The sequence below is a fragment of the Lissotriton helveticus genome, chromosome 1_1 (genome assembly GCF_964261635.1).
Source record: "Lissotriton helveticus chromosome 1_1, aLisHel1.1, whole genome shotgun sequence".
Taxonomy (NCBI): domain Eukaryota; kingdom Metazoa; phylum Chordata; class Amphibia; order Caudata; family Salamandridae; genus Lissotriton; species Lissotriton helveticus.
This window is the reverse complement of record NC_136057.1, coordinates 929,889,981-929,905,474: the sequence shown is the minus strand read 5'-3', so window position 1 is coordinate 929,905,474 and position 15,494 is coordinate 929,889,981. Positions and strand designations below refer to the sequence as shown.

Sequence of the window (15,494 nt, the reverse complement as noted above, 5' to 3'; positions counted from 1 at the left end):
TCACTGATGGCTATTTAACATGGTGCATTTGATGGCTGTAAATGTACGAATGTTGTGTAATGACTGCCAGTATATTCAACCATTAATGTTGGAACTACTTTGTTTATGGAGATGTGGATAGCTCAGATGGTTTCTACACGACCCAGTGTCTTATTACTTTGTGCCTTTGACCGTGTTTATACGTGATCTTTCAAGAATGCCATAGGCTTTAGTTTGAATGATGGTACTATCGATATTCTATTTTACGGTTGGGCGTGTCACTTAATAAAATACCATTGTTTTGAGTATGATTTTATTGGCGGTAGTATCATAATGTGGCTTTTTTGGTGGTTACTTCACCACCTTAATTTTGCACGTTCAGTGCACCTAATTGTGTGAGGCCACCACTGACATAGTATGCTGTAAGCGTGATCATATTTTGACTGTGCCAGAAGCGATCGGATAATTTAGACATTTTACACCATCTAGTATTGTATGGCAATGACATATAGTTGGTCGGATAGACATATACTACTTTACCTTGAAGGAGGTGACAAGAGCACAGATACGCTTACATGTTACTAATTGATTGACAACAAGTCTGCAATCGGTAGACAGGATAGAATACCATACGAGGTATGTGTCTTGATAAATTTATATTATGACCTGTCATAAATTACACATGACATAGTTTGCACACATTGATTTCCATTTAATTTAACTTTCCCTCATCCAGATCACGCCAAGATATGCACGTAATTTTATTTGATATTCTAGTCAGGTTAGGACTAGATTGCACAGCTCTCTTTCTTCTCAGTTCAGTGTGGGATATACCTATATACATATATCTCCTTGGTGTCAGTTACTACTGTAAACATCACAATATAACTTTATATAAATAGGACACAAAGCATGTATTGTTTGGTTTTATTTGTCACAGTTACTTTGTATGGATCGACTCACTTTATGAATGGTGGTTCTTTGAGTGGCACCGAGGTGCCTCTGGGTTTTTTGAGAATGTGGCAAACACCGACTTTGGTATAACACCATCACCAGTGGTTAGGTGTTACCAATACCAATATTTGTATATGCAGACAATGTTGTATTGATTAACAATTCCAGCCCTTAAGAAGTCATAGGGTGACTTAACCTGAAGACGAAACACGTGCCTCACACGTGTTGGCTGGTGTGAGGCTGATATATCCTAGAATAAAGTGAAGACTTGATGAAAAGAGGACAGCGATCTGACAACTATTACTTTACTTCTTTTGGGACACTAATGGTGTATGTGCTTAGGGCAGAGGTTAACCCCCACAGACTCCCACAAATTCCATGGATTGAAACAGCCGTCTGGTAGAGCTCCTGGCCCGGCCCCCCTCTCTGCTGCCCTGGTGGTAGTGAGGTCCCCCTGATCATGATTTAGTTCACTGCATTGTGGTCTGTCGCCCTACACCCAAGTGGGACCTCTGGGCGCGGCATCCTTTGGCCCCCTTGTCTTCCGAGCCATCCTCCTGTGTAGATATCTTCGGCCCCCCGGGCTTGCTGACGTTTACCCAGTGCAGAACCCCTCAGCTCCATCCTTCATGCCCATAAAACGCTTGTCCCCACGATAATGTACAGAGGGGCAACTCCTGCAAGGACTGCTGTGCGGTTTCTGTATTGTCAAAGTCCTACTTGCAGGCCATGGCTACTAAGGGGGAGCCCTCCACACAGGCTCTTAGAGCTGCTGCAGCTCAACCGATTACTCAGGACAACATGGTCCAATTTTGAAATGTCATTAAGCAAGAAATTGGCTCCCTAAAAACAGACTTTAAAAGTTGCATGCAGGACCTTCGCAGACACATTATGGAAGTAGGCACGCGCATGGATGACCTCAACCGCACAATGGATTCCTGCATGGAGGATCAAGCGATGCTTATGCGCCATGTTGTTGCCCTGGAGGACTAGCAGGTCGAACTCCATGCCAAACAGGAGGATTTGAAGAATCTAAGCCGCATAAACAATCTCCGCATTCGGGGTGTTACCCAGGGCGATGAGGCAGATGATATTATGACCTTCACAAAAGTCCTCCATCAAAATATCCAAAGAGATACGGGAGCTCAGCCATTGCTCCTGGACTACGCTCATCGTGTCTTCAGCCATGTCAGGATGACCAGACAGCACTCCGGACATTCTAATGAGACTGCACTTTTTTTAGGAGAAGGAGGCCATCCTGAAAGTGGCTTGTGGCGGCGCTGGCCTGCCCTTTCGAGGCCGTACACTGCAAATCTTTCAAAATCTCTCTCCAGTGGCACCTAAGAAATGAAGAGACTTCAGGACAGTCACAGCGAAATGGGCATTATATATCAATGGACACACTTTTTTGCCCTGCTCCTCCTGTTGAATGGTAAACAGCGGTTGGTACATTTCCTAACTGAAGCCTTGTGCCTGCTGGGCCTGCCAGAGGGCTCCCCGGATTCAGAGACTTCACATGAACTCCAGGAGGAGGAGGGCAGATGGCTCCCGACATGGGACATTGTTGGCAGACACAGCAGGGATCAACTGGGAAGGCAAGAGCCCTCTGAGCGGTGAGACGACATCATATCCTATCTACAAAATATGAAGCAGTAATCTTCTCAACATTCTGGCTCAGACACTTGACTGTTGCTTGGGCGGGCTGCACCAGCTCTACCATAGCCGCTGGAACACATTGTCTTGCTCATCCTTTCTTTTTTTTCTTGCAGGGCCTGCGGCCTCAGGGCTAGACTTTTCTTTTTGTATTGCCTCTTGTGGTGTTGTGTCTGAAACTCTGGTGTAAACACATAGACGTAGACTTGGATATTGCTTGCTCTTCTTTACCTGTCTGGCCTCCTCCCCTCATTGAGGCACTTCTCCACTTGAGGGAATCCCTCATCGGTCCAATGATGGAGTGACTCGCCATGTTGGGCCCTGTGGTCCATTCGTTTTCTCTTGCCCGGTACACCCACTGGGGTCCTGGGGGGATGATATTGGTCTGGGATTATTGCTTTCCCTGGTTCTGCCTGTGTACTCTTGTGGGTGTGTGGCTGCAGCCGAAGTAATGAATATCCCTTTCTCCTATCTTCTACTAGATAGACCATGGGGACCCCGACCAAACTCGTCTCCCTCAATGTGAAGGAGCTTAATTCTTGTAGTAAGCAGAAACAGTTATGGCAATACCTCCTCCACCATGACCCAGACATAATCTTCCTACAGGAGAACATCTGCTCCGAGAGGACTGGCCTCATATGTTACACCCTAAGTACCCTTCCCAATACTGGGCTTATATTGAGACTATAGCGCTAGGGGCAGGCCTCCTTTTCACGCAGAGATTTATTACTAAGTTGCTACCTGTAGTCAGAGATCTCGGGGTCCCTTCCTGGTGGTGATAGTGGAGCGAGGACGCAATACCCTGACCTTTCTGAATCTGTATACCCCTATCCAGGCCCAGGACTTCTTCCTCCGTAGGATTCTTAAGGACCAACTCAGTCTCTCCCAGGGAGAGGTGGTATTCAAGAGGGATTTTCAACTTGGTGTGGGAGCCCATGCTTGACAGGAATGCCACTCATTTCAAAGGCATGGGAGCAATGCCGGCCCAGTTTATGAGGGAAATTACAGACTCAGGCCAAGTTGATGCTTGGCGCTACTTACACCTGATGCTCAGGATTATTCCTTTTATTCACATGTACATCAGTAATAATCCCGTATTGACTATGTATTCCTTCCACATTCCCTCCTGCACAGCCTGGAAACAGCACTGATGTGTGACCTTTCTATCTCGTACCATGCACACATAGCGCTGACCTGGCTCTCCCGGACAGGTACCCCACATGTCCCCCCATTGGTGGTGACTCCCACCTCTGCTGTTGAGCGAACCACTAGATAGGGCTGCAATCAATCATGTGATCTGAGAATATTTCTAACTCAGTGCTTTATCTGATATCCCTCCTCAAATGCTATGAGATCAACCTAAGGCAACAATACATGGTGTAATTTCCTCTATAGTGATAGCACGGACATGCAAAGCACGCTTCTTTGAGACCAAACTCACTGAAGAGATTAGAACCCTGGAGGGACTAGATAAGCGCAATCCCTAGGGCAGTATCAAACAACAAATCACAATACTACGAGTGCAATTGGGTCCACATAGGGTCATTAACCCCTTCCATGCTGATGACGAGCTAAGCTCGTCATCAGCTTTACCTGCCCTGTGCGGATGACAAGGTGAACTCGTCACTCAACATGTTGATTTTGAAAATCCAGCACACAGCGGGAAAACCGCTAGCGTGCAAGTGGTTAAGGCTGAATGCTCTCTTCTGGCTCTCAAGCAAAAATATTATGATGGAGGGGACAAGGTTGGCATCCTGCTGGCAAACCGTCTTTGCCACCAGTAAGATGAACCTAGTATTGCCAAACTGTGCACAGCAAACTCGGGCTTTGCGGTTAGGGAATCGGATAACCAGGAACACTTTTGGGACTACTATCAGCTCACTATACATGCAGGAGGGAAGATCCTGCATGAAGAAAAAATGGGAGATGTTGTGGTGAGAAATCACCAAGACACATAGAAGTACCTTGCATCAAGAGTCCGCCTACAAGCTGATGTTCCAATGATATTATACCCCAGCCTGCCTCCACTCCGTGTTTTTCACAACTTCCGTTGCTTGTTGGAGATGCGGGGTGCAGGAAGGTAACTATCAACACATTTGGTAGACATGTCCCCAAATCACTCTCTTGCGGAAGAAGGTCTTGGGAAATATCAAAAACACTTTGAGGTTTCCGATCCCGGCAGATTACTGCACGATCATACTGGGCAGCTGCCCAACTACACTTGAAGCTGCAATCCATCATATGGCGGTGAGCCCAAACAATTAATAGTCTTGGCCTGGAAGACTCCTGTTTCCCCTCACATTGCCTCATGGTTTACTAGACCCTGGTATACTCTAGCACACCAGTCACATAAGCTTTCTCTCACAGATAAGAAATTCACCCGTATATGGCAACCTCTCCTTGCCTTACTTGAGTACATGTGACGGATGGAGCACCTTTGCCTTTAGTCACCCAAACTGCACACTCTTACCCTATTTGACTGATCCTTTTGTGTGATGGGTTTTTGTCTTCCTCGTGTACAGCCCTCACTACTGCCAGGGTTGCTCACGGCTGCCCCTAAAGTCCCCACACACCTGATCTCCTTCCCCCAGACCTCTAGCCCCTTTGTCCTGCCCGCTTTCGCTTTTGCGCCGCTAGTGGCACTGCTTTTCTCATCTGCTCAGCAAGAACGGATCACACACATCTTTCCTCCCTGTTATCCACCGTTGGGACCATTGTCTCCTTACCTGGAGGGGATTTTTGTTTTTCTTTCTTTTTGTTCCTTTAGTGTTGCGACGATACCGGCCTGGAGCAGCATTGAGGCTCAGTGTGAACCCTGTTGCTTTCTTGTGTGGTCCTCCATTAATGGACCAAACTGTGTGTGAATCCTACACTGACTGCCATGCTGATAGCGGGGAGATTAGGACCTGCCTCACAATGTCTTGGTATGGAAAGATGCTCTCAGTGAGCCTCAGTTGATGCACCAGATTGATGTTTTCCTGATGGAACTTTTAGAAGATGCTCACTCCGCCTTCCCCCCTTCCTGTCTCTCTATATCTACCCTCACGCTCGCTTCCTGAACTGTGACGTGGTCAATTTGTATGGCTATCCGTGTGTACCTCATTGATAAATGACTTTGCACATTGCATTTTGTGGCCAGTATCCGCGAATGCTGCTGTTGAGATTAAATAAATAGATTCTGAGTAAAAAGAGCTATAACAAAAGGTACTACCGTTACCCAGCAGAATGATAATCATGTTATTGTTATTGAAGGATGCAAGGTTAATTTTACTATTGCACCCATATTGACGTTGTTCACAGATTTTTTCCAGTGGAAGCCTTTGTAATCCAAACCACTTTACCAAAGACATGTTTTTCCTGATTTTACTGACCGTTAGTATTTATATAACCAATATGAATGTTAGTGGAATAACTTACATGCATATTTGTCATGAGCTACATGAAACAAAGTGCTGTGCATGTAAGAGAGTACAGTGGGTTAATGTACCTGCTAGAGTGATAGGTCAGAGGTTTGGACCTTAGTGGTATCAACGCATTCCATCTTTTTCCTGAGGGATATACAGCAAGCACATTTGAATCAAGCACCACAAAGCCTTTCATTTCAAAGCCCTATTCAGGTTTTTTTGCTGTGTCCTGTGTTTGCTGACGGTTGTGACACTAATAGCATCACTGCACTGCCAGTTCCTTTGTGTGGAGTGGATGGAGGAGGGCGTGAGCTGCAGAACTGCTGCCAATGGCTCTGGGGGAAGCCACAGAGGGAAGAGAACAGGGGCCAACAAAGAGGCGCTGATGCTGTAAGCGTGCATGCGTGGAGAAGACAGCAGAGCAGACTAACGGGGCGGAGTGCAGAGACACATGGGGAATCGCCTGTATAGATAGCAGGGAGGAGACAGTCAATATGGAACCCTGACGACATGACGCATCAAACGCCCCACTTCCAGTGGGCATGATGGGCTGGCAAACTGGTCCCACTTAAACATTTATTACTTTTTTATTGGCCCCTTCTGTCTGCAGGTCTATAGTCACAAATAACATTGTTATGGGAATACCTTGTATGAGGGCTGTGGAGTGGACTGGTATGCACAGAGAAGGAAACCGAAGAAGCACTGCCGAATCCAATAGGTTTTGCCTATGCAAGATCTACATGGCTTAAAGTAAAGAATAAAACAGTGACCCCATCATTGTGCTTTTTTTCTTTATGCCATTTTGCACAGTAGTCTGTGCTGCTGTGCAATATGTCTAACAAGCACTGGGGGATGGGAGGAGATAGGGAACTGAAACAACTGGAAGCAGGGGGAAATGCAACACCAGGGAGGTGTGTTGGTTGAGGGATGGAGCAGCAATGGACAGCATGAGAAGGGCGTGGGGGGAGAAACAACATGTGAGAGCTGCGGGGAAATGGAGGGAGAAGCAACGACGGACACCAGGAGGAGGTCTGAGGGAGGCCATACATTGCCATGCACACTTCTAGAGTGTATGGCAAAAAGTACATGGAGCAGTGTGTAGACACTGGAACATTCAGGAAGCTGTGGTAGGTCCATGCTCCATGGCAGGGATAGATGCCTGGGGGAAGAAAGTAGGAGGAGGCGAAAAGCTAGGAGGAAGCACGAGGCATGACCAATAAGAAGCAAGGAAACAAGAGTGACATGGAAGCCAACCAATGGTAAGTATTGGTAAGTAGTGGGCTCTACGCCCATTTTAAAGTTTTTTTTAATTAACAATAGATTTTGCTGACAGCGCATGCGCACTGTTCCGACGAAACCTAAAAACAACAAAACTGAGAGAGAAAGGTAAGAAAGAAAAACACAGATGAGAGAAAAAAGATAAGTAAATAGAAAGGGCAAACAGAATTGAAGGAAGAGGAAAGGAAAGTGACACAAACAAAGGAGATGAAAGGGGGAAAAAGGCGAAAGGTAACATGGAAGGATGGGTGAATGGATGGAAGGGTAAAAGGGTGTACAAATGAAAGGATAAAAGGTTGGATGTAAAAGTAAAAGGATTGACTGGTCAAAATGTGACTAGATAGAAGGATGGAAGAATGGACAGATGACAAAAAGTAAATGGATGGCTGGGTAAAAGAATGGATGGATACATGAATATTCTGACTGATCCATCCAGCGGACCGCCCCAGGCGACACAAGTTTTTGGGCAGCAGTCTCCCCCCACCCCCTCGCTCATACCAGCAGCCGTTGCTGTGCGGTAACCGAGCGTGAACCCCCCGCTCTTACATGCCGCTTCGGGCAGCAACTGCCGGGCCACACTGGGCGGCCAATGGTCTAGCTATGCCATGGACGCATCGATAAAAAGATAGTAGCTTCCATTCTACTAGGTATGTGTTTTTGGAAAAGGCGAGATAAGTCAATTTAGTATTAAAAGATGTGAAGCAGTTGGGTCTCCCTCTGGTGCTCAAGAACTGGCTGCTTCCTTGTTGACATCCACTTTGTGTCAGTGCCACGTGTCTGCCTGTTCCTGACTGCAGCATCCTGCCAGAGCCTGCTGAATCACTGTGGACATGACTTGGGGGCAGGTGCTTCTATATGAGGGGGCACATATTTTGAAACATGGTGTCTATCATTCAGGATGGATGCCGAGCGGGGATATGTGGTGCCCAGTGGCAGGAGTGTTCTGAAATGGGAGCCTGGAGGTGCCACATTTATGCATGGCCTGAGCGTATAGGTGGAAATGACTGCATGTTTCTGATCTGCTTGCTACTCTTCCCTACGGATGCCTTTATAGACTGGGGTGTGACTTGTTCTGAACTCTTGTCGCAAATGCGAGAGTGATCATTTATGGTTGCCAATGTTGTTCAGACCACTTGGGCCAGGTCAGTGCATGCCTGAGAGATAGCATCGCATCATCAGGGTAAAGACTGTAGCTAAGGGCCTAGTCACTGAAACAAGTTGGTGCTGTGTGACCATTTTCATACACTGTGATCAGAGGGGGCAGAAGAAAACTGAAGCCGAGCAGCACATACCTGATTAGCTGAAGGACAATCTCAGTCAAGTTCACAGCCCTGATGATATTATGGGATGCCTGCTTTCACCACAGGGCCTAAACTCTTGAGAACGGTATGGGAAGTCTGCTCCTAAGAGGCCAAACTCAACATTGATCAAGATAATCATGAACCAGAATGCATATCTCCAAACATTCAAGTGCTATATCAGTTCTGAGTGGCTGGTTGCACCCCCTCACCTACCACTGTATAAAAACATAAGCTGGTGCTGTGAGCCAAGGACATATATTCACCTTCGAACTTCAAGTGGAAGCTCTGATTCAAATAAAGTGCACCATCACATTTCCAGAATGCAGAGCGATTGTCCCCCTAGAGTCATCCACATGGAGGTCACTATTAGGGGCCACATTTATATGCTTGAAAGAGTAAAAACTGAAATTGTATTTGCTGCTCTAACTTACAGGTGCCCACCCAACTGAGCAGCAATGCTAAAACTTTAAACCAAGATACATCCAGGCTCATTTTCGCTAGCTGACCACCAGTGCTTAATTTCTAAAAAAATGTTACTGACGTGGGCGCAGAGGAAACATGCCTTAAGGAAGTGATTCGAAAATGTGCTACCAAAAGGTGGCACACTTTTATTGTGCCTCCTGAAGGCATCCCTATGGTGGGATGAAATGGGGTCCCATAGACACCCCAGACATCCCCATTCAGGCCAGTGCGGCCACTCATTGCACCCTCTTGCAAGGGGATCTCTAATCTCTCTTAAAAGTGCAAGCAGGTAGCCGTCTGCACAGAGAAACACGGAGCAGCTTTTAAACAGTTGTCCGTATTTTACTTGAATGTGCCGACCTTGGGGTTGCATTAGTTCGCGGCTGCCCTCAGTGCAGCGCATTCAACAAAATAGGGCGCACTTTTCCTGTTTGCACCTGGCAAACCTGCTTAAAGGTGGGCTGTGGCGTAAACAATAAAAGTGATCCCTATCTCTAATAGGGCCCCTGGTGACTGCTATGCTTGATTAAATCTCAGTATATCAGACATACCACCTGACCGTATCCGTATGGTAACCATGATTCATTCCTTCCTGCCAATCAAGCTGTGTACCTCCAGTAGCTATACCTCATTCTCCTACAGTCAGGCAGGAGGCGGGCCCGCCCCTTCCAGCAACCAGGCGCCATTCACCATTGATTAATTAGACATGCAGAGTTACTGTCTACTTCGTGTAGTAGTGCGTCATTCACTCTACGAGGTGCCCGTTCTCTTCTAGTTTACGTCTGAGTGGCCTTCCACTACCAGAAAGTCCTAGCCACACATGTAGTTATAGGTGAACATGCACTCCCTTGTCTGACCCTCCCAGCCCCAAACATTTCTGGTTGAAATTTCACTTCTGGATCCGGCAGGTTTCTGACTTAACAATCGATCACTTAGACATTAAACAAATAACCTTGTAAGAAATGTCCCCTTGTTTTAGCATACAATTGCACACTTTGTGTCACTTCATGCACAATAATTACCCAATCATTAATGTAGTAAAGCCGTGAAAACAGTTCTTTTCCTACAATTATAAACTCTCACCAGGGGTCTCCCATCCAGGTGCTGCCCTGGTCGACCCTGCTTCGCTTCGCCCGAGCTAGATCAGCCTAACGTCCCTATTTTTGCCGTTCCTATCCTTCGCGCCAAAATTCACCCCCTCCCGATGCCATAAACCGATGCTCCTTTGGCATCTAGGGGGCAACAGTCTTTCAATGCCGGTGCTTACCGCGTTCCTCCCAGGCAACCTCCCTTTTGTTTGTTGCCGGATACTCCCGCCCCCACACAATACCTCGCGGGCCCTGGGAAACGGACCGCCGCACCAGAACTCCTCTGTAACCCGGTAACTGCAAACCGGCGAGGAAATGCTCAACGCCTGGCTCCCACGAGGCCGATAGAAGAAGCCGATGTAGAAAAACGGCCACAGAAGCTCTCCGCCCTCACGAGGTCGCTCCCTGCCTTCACGACGCGGCTGATCCTTCGCGGGCCTCCGATGGTTCCCGCGCCTGCTCCCAGACAAAAACCTGCAAAATAAACCAAAAGCAGTTATAAAACTAAGAAGCCCCGAGCGCGGGGCACAACGTTCAGCGAGGGAGCGTCCAGGGACAAGGGGGTCTCCTGGGCGCTCCCCACCTCTTATTCCCGAGGGGCCGGGCGGCCCCTCCTATCGCCCGCCCCCCCTGACCCGGACCCACTACCTTGGATCCGGGTCAGGAAGGCCGCCGGCCAATCGGCGGTGGGCCGCGCCCCCAGGGCACGCCCCCACCGCCGAATGACAACAAAGGGGAAAGGGGGGGCGACGGTCGCCGCGCCGCCATGCGTGCGGGGGGGCCGAGGGCCCCCCCTTTTCATATGAGGGCTGTGGACTGTGGCCTGGTATGCACATTGATGGAAACGGAGGAAGCACTGCCGAATCCAATAGGTTTTGCCTATGCAAGATCTACATGGCTTAAAGTAAAGAATAAAACAGTGACCCGTCATTGGGCTTTTTTTCTTTATGCAATTTTGCACAGCAGTCTGTGCTGCTGTGCAATATGTCTAACAAGCACTGGGGGATGGGAGGAGATAGGGAATTGAAACAACTGGAAGCAGGGGGGAAATGCAACACCAGGGAGGTGTGTTGGTTGAGGGATGGAGCAGCAATGGACAGCATGAGAAGGGCGTGGGGGGAGAAACAACATGTGAGAGCTGCGGGGAAATGAAGGGAGAAGCAACGACAGACAGCAGGGGGAGGACTGAGGAAGGCCATACATTGCCATGCACGCTTCTAGAGTGTACGGCAAAAAGTACATGGAGCAGTGTGTAGACACTGGAACATTCAGGAAGCTGTGGTAGGTCCATGCTCCATGGCAGGGACAGATGCCTGGGGGAAGAAAGTAGGAGGAGGCAAACAGCCGGGAGGAAGCACGAGGCATGACCAATAAGAAGCAAGGAAACAAGAGTGACATGGAATCCAACCAATGGTAAGTATTAGTAATTAGTGGGCTCTAGGCCCATTTGAAAGCTTTTTTTTAATTAACAATAGATTTTGCTGACAGCGCATGCGCACTGTTCCGACGAAACCTAAAAACAACAAAACTGAGAGAGAAAGGTAAGAAAGAAAAACACAGATGAGAGAAAAAAAGATAAGTAAATAGAAAGGGCAAACAGAATTGAAGGAGGGGGAAAGGAAAGTGACACAAACAAAGGAGATGAAAGGGGGAAAAAAGGCGAAAGGTTACATGGAAGGATGGGTAAATGGATGGAAGGGTAAAAGGGTGTACAAATGAAAGGATAAAAGGTTGGATTGTAAAAGTAAAAGGATTGACTGGTCAAAATGTGACTAGATAGAAGGATGGAAGAATGGACAGATGACAAAAAGTAAATGGATGGCTGGGTAAAAGAATGGATGGATACATGAATATTCTGACTGACCCATCCAGTGGACCGCCCCAGGCGACAAGTTTTCGGGCAGCAGTCTCCCCCACCCCCTCGCTCATACCAGCAGCCGTTGCTGTGCGGTAACCGAGCGTGAACCCCCTGCTCTTACATTCCGCTGCGGGCAGCAACTGCCGGGCCACACTGGGCGGCCAATGGTCTAGCTATGCCATGGACGCATCGATAAAAAGATAGTAGCTTCCATTCTACTAGTTATGTGTTTTTGGAAAAGGCGAGATAAGTCAATTTAGTATTAAAAGATGTGAAGCAGTTGGGTCTCCCTCTGGTGCTCAAGAACTGGTTGCTTCCTTGTTGACATCCACTTTGTGTCAGTGCCACGTGTCTGCCTGCTCCTGACTGCAGCATCCTGCCAGAGCCTGCTCAATCACTGTGGACATGACCCGGAATCATTAGCCGGTGGGAAGGTGCTTCTATATGATGGGGCACAGATTTTGAAACGTGGTGTCTATCATTCAGGATGGATGCCGAGCGGGCATATGTGGTGCCCAGTGCCAGAAGTGTTCTGAAATGGGAGCCTGGAGGTGCCACATTTATGCATGGGCTGAGCGTATAGGTGGAAATGACTGCATGTTTCAGACCACTTGGGCTAGGTCAGTGCATGCCTGAGAGATAGCATCGCATCATCAGGGTAAAGACTGTAGCTAAGGGCCTGGTCATTGAACAAGTTGGTAAAGATGTGCTGTGTGACCATTTTCATACACTGTGATCAGAGGGGGCAGAAGAAAACTGAAGCCGAGCAGCACATACCTGATTAGCTGAAGGACAATCTCAGTCAAGTTCACAGCCCTGATGATATTATGGGATGCCTGCTTTCCCCACAGGGCCTAAACTCTTGAGAACGGTATGGGAAGTCTGCTCCTAAGAGGCCAAACTCAACGTTGATCAAGATACTCATGAACCAGAATGCATATCTCCAAACATTCAAGTGCTATATCAGTTCTGAGTGGCTGGTTGCACCCCCTCACCTACCACTGTATAAAAACATAAGCTGGTGCTGTGAGCCAAGGACATATATTCACCTTCGAACTTCAAGTGGAAGCTCTGATTCAAATAAAGTGCACCATCACATTTCCAGAATGCAAATCGATTGTCCCCCTAGAGTCATCCACATGGAGGTCACTATTAGGGGCCACATTTATATGCTTGAAAGAGTAAAAACTGAAATTGTATTTGCTGCTCTAACTTACAGGTGCCCACCCAATTGAGCAGCAATGCTAAAACTTTAAACCAAGATACATCCAGGCTCATTTTCGCTAGCTGACCACCAGTGCTTAATTTCTAAAAAAAATGTTACTGACGTGGGCGCAGAGGAAACATGCCTTAAGGAAGTGATTCGAAAGTGTGCTACCAAAAGGTGGCACACTTTCAATGTGCCTCCTGAAGGCATCCCTATGGTGGGATGAAATGGGGTCCCATAGACACCCCAGACATCCCCATTCAGGCCAGTGCGGCCACTCATTGCACCCTCTTGCAAGGGGATCTCTAATCTCTCTTAAAAGTGCAAGCAGGTAGCCGTCTGCACAGAGAAACACGGAGCAGCTTTTAAACAGTTGTCCGTATTTTACTTAAATGTGCCGACCTTGGGGTTGCATTAGTTCGCGGCTGCCCTCAGTGCAGCGCATTCAACAAAATAGGGCGCACTTTTCCTGTTTGCACCTGGCAAACCTGCTTAAAGGTGGGCTGTGGCGTAAACAATAAAAGTGATCCCTATCTCTAATAGGGCCCCTGGTGACTGCTATGCTTGATTAAATCTCAGTATATCAGACATACCACCTGACCGTATCCGTATGGTAACCATGATTCATTCCTTCCTGCCAATCAAGCTGTGTACCTCCAGTAGCTATACCTCATTCTCCTACAGTCAGGCAGGAGGCGGGCCCGCCCCTTCCAGCAACCAGGCGCCATTCACCATTGATTAATTAGACATGCAGAGTTACTGTCTACTTCGTGTAGTAGTGCGTCATTCACTCTACGAGGTGCCCGTTCTCTTCTAGTTTACGTCTGAGTGGCCTTCCACTACCAGAAAGTCCTAGCCACACATGTAGTTATAGGTGAACATGCACTCCCTTGTCTGACCCTCCCAGCCCCAAACATTTCTGGTTGAAATTTCACTTCTGGATCCGGCAGGTTTCTGACTTTTTTGCATGCCTTGGGTCCACCCCTCCCCTCTTCTCTTTGAACCATTGGCGGTGATCTCCATTGGGGCTGCCACCAATGTCCTGCCCACATATCACCCCTGTGTCAATCCAGATAGGGCGGGCTTTAGAAATGAACCCAGAGTGCAATATTACAAAGACTTTGCACTGGGACAAAAAAGGCCAATGCATTTACACCATTTTATTTTCTCGGGTAATAGGTGATGAAGCAAATGATATTTGTAAAAGGGCAGGAATAGCAAAAACTTATTTCATGTTTGGTTCACTTTTTATAATAAGTAGAGAAAATGCATCCCCTCACTGCTAGAATTATGATAGATCGGACTGTTTGTGGAACAATCTGAATGTTTTAGAGTTACTCGTGGATTATGGGTGTTCGTTTATTCATTTCTCTATCACTCAGTTAAAATCATTACGAGCAATCTGTATTTTTGGTTACCTTTGTGCCAAATGTTCTGTAACATAGACTGGAGCTGTTTCATGCCACATACGCATCAAAATAGAATGAATGGATATTTTTCTTTTGCTTTTTGCACCAGTGCAACATTTCTGATGCATTGCCTCAGCACTGACATAAAGCAAATCAGCAACAGTTGCTGCTTGCTGGGCCTTTTGTTTGACAGGTGGGTGCCACGCTGTCCTCCATTGTGTGCTTCTTTATTGTTGTGTGAAATTCATTCCCAGAGCATCATGATTTATTTAGAGCAACCTGGCACTGCTTAGGTGTTTCCTCACTGAAAAAGAACTACAACAAGTAAGAGCGAGAAAGTGTTAATGAGTCAACTATATACTGGTTTAACCCGTTATTTAGAGTCCAGTTAGTCCTCATTGCAGTCTTCATAAATCTTTCTCCCACTCTGGGAGAGTCTGGCTACAGCTTCCATCTGGGAACCCTCCATTGCTAAACACCATAGGAGGCAAAGGAGGTACATGAGGCCGGGCCTGATTAGAAACCAAGGTCAGCCCTTGCAAAAATGGAGGTACACCAGGCCAGGCCTGATTAGAAACCAAGGTCAGCCCTTGCAAAGATGGTGGAACTTGAGGCCCGGCCTGATTAGAAACCAAGGTCAGCCCTTGCAAAAATGGAGGTACACCAGGCCAGGCCTGATTAGAAACCAAGGTCAGCCCTTGCAAAAATGGAGGTACACGCGGCCAAGCCTGTTTAGAAACCCAGATCAGCCCTTGCAAAAATGGAGGTACACGCGGCCAAGCCTGATTATAAACCCAGATCAGCCCTTGCAAACATGGAGGAACACGAGGCCCGGCCAGATTAGAAACCAAGATCAGCCCTTGCAAACATGTTCAGAAAGCCCCACACTGTAGTGGCCCTC

At 47.4% G+C, this 15,494-nt stretch overlaps 1 protein-coding gene across 3 annotated transcripts in view; it reads left to right on the top strand.

The window, feature by feature from the left end:
• Positions 1 to 15,494, top strand: part of CPM (carboxypeptidase M) — a 300,531-nt gene that overhangs the window by 50,001 nt on the left and 235,036 nt on the right. The gene's annotated exons all lie outside the window — the stretch shown is intronic.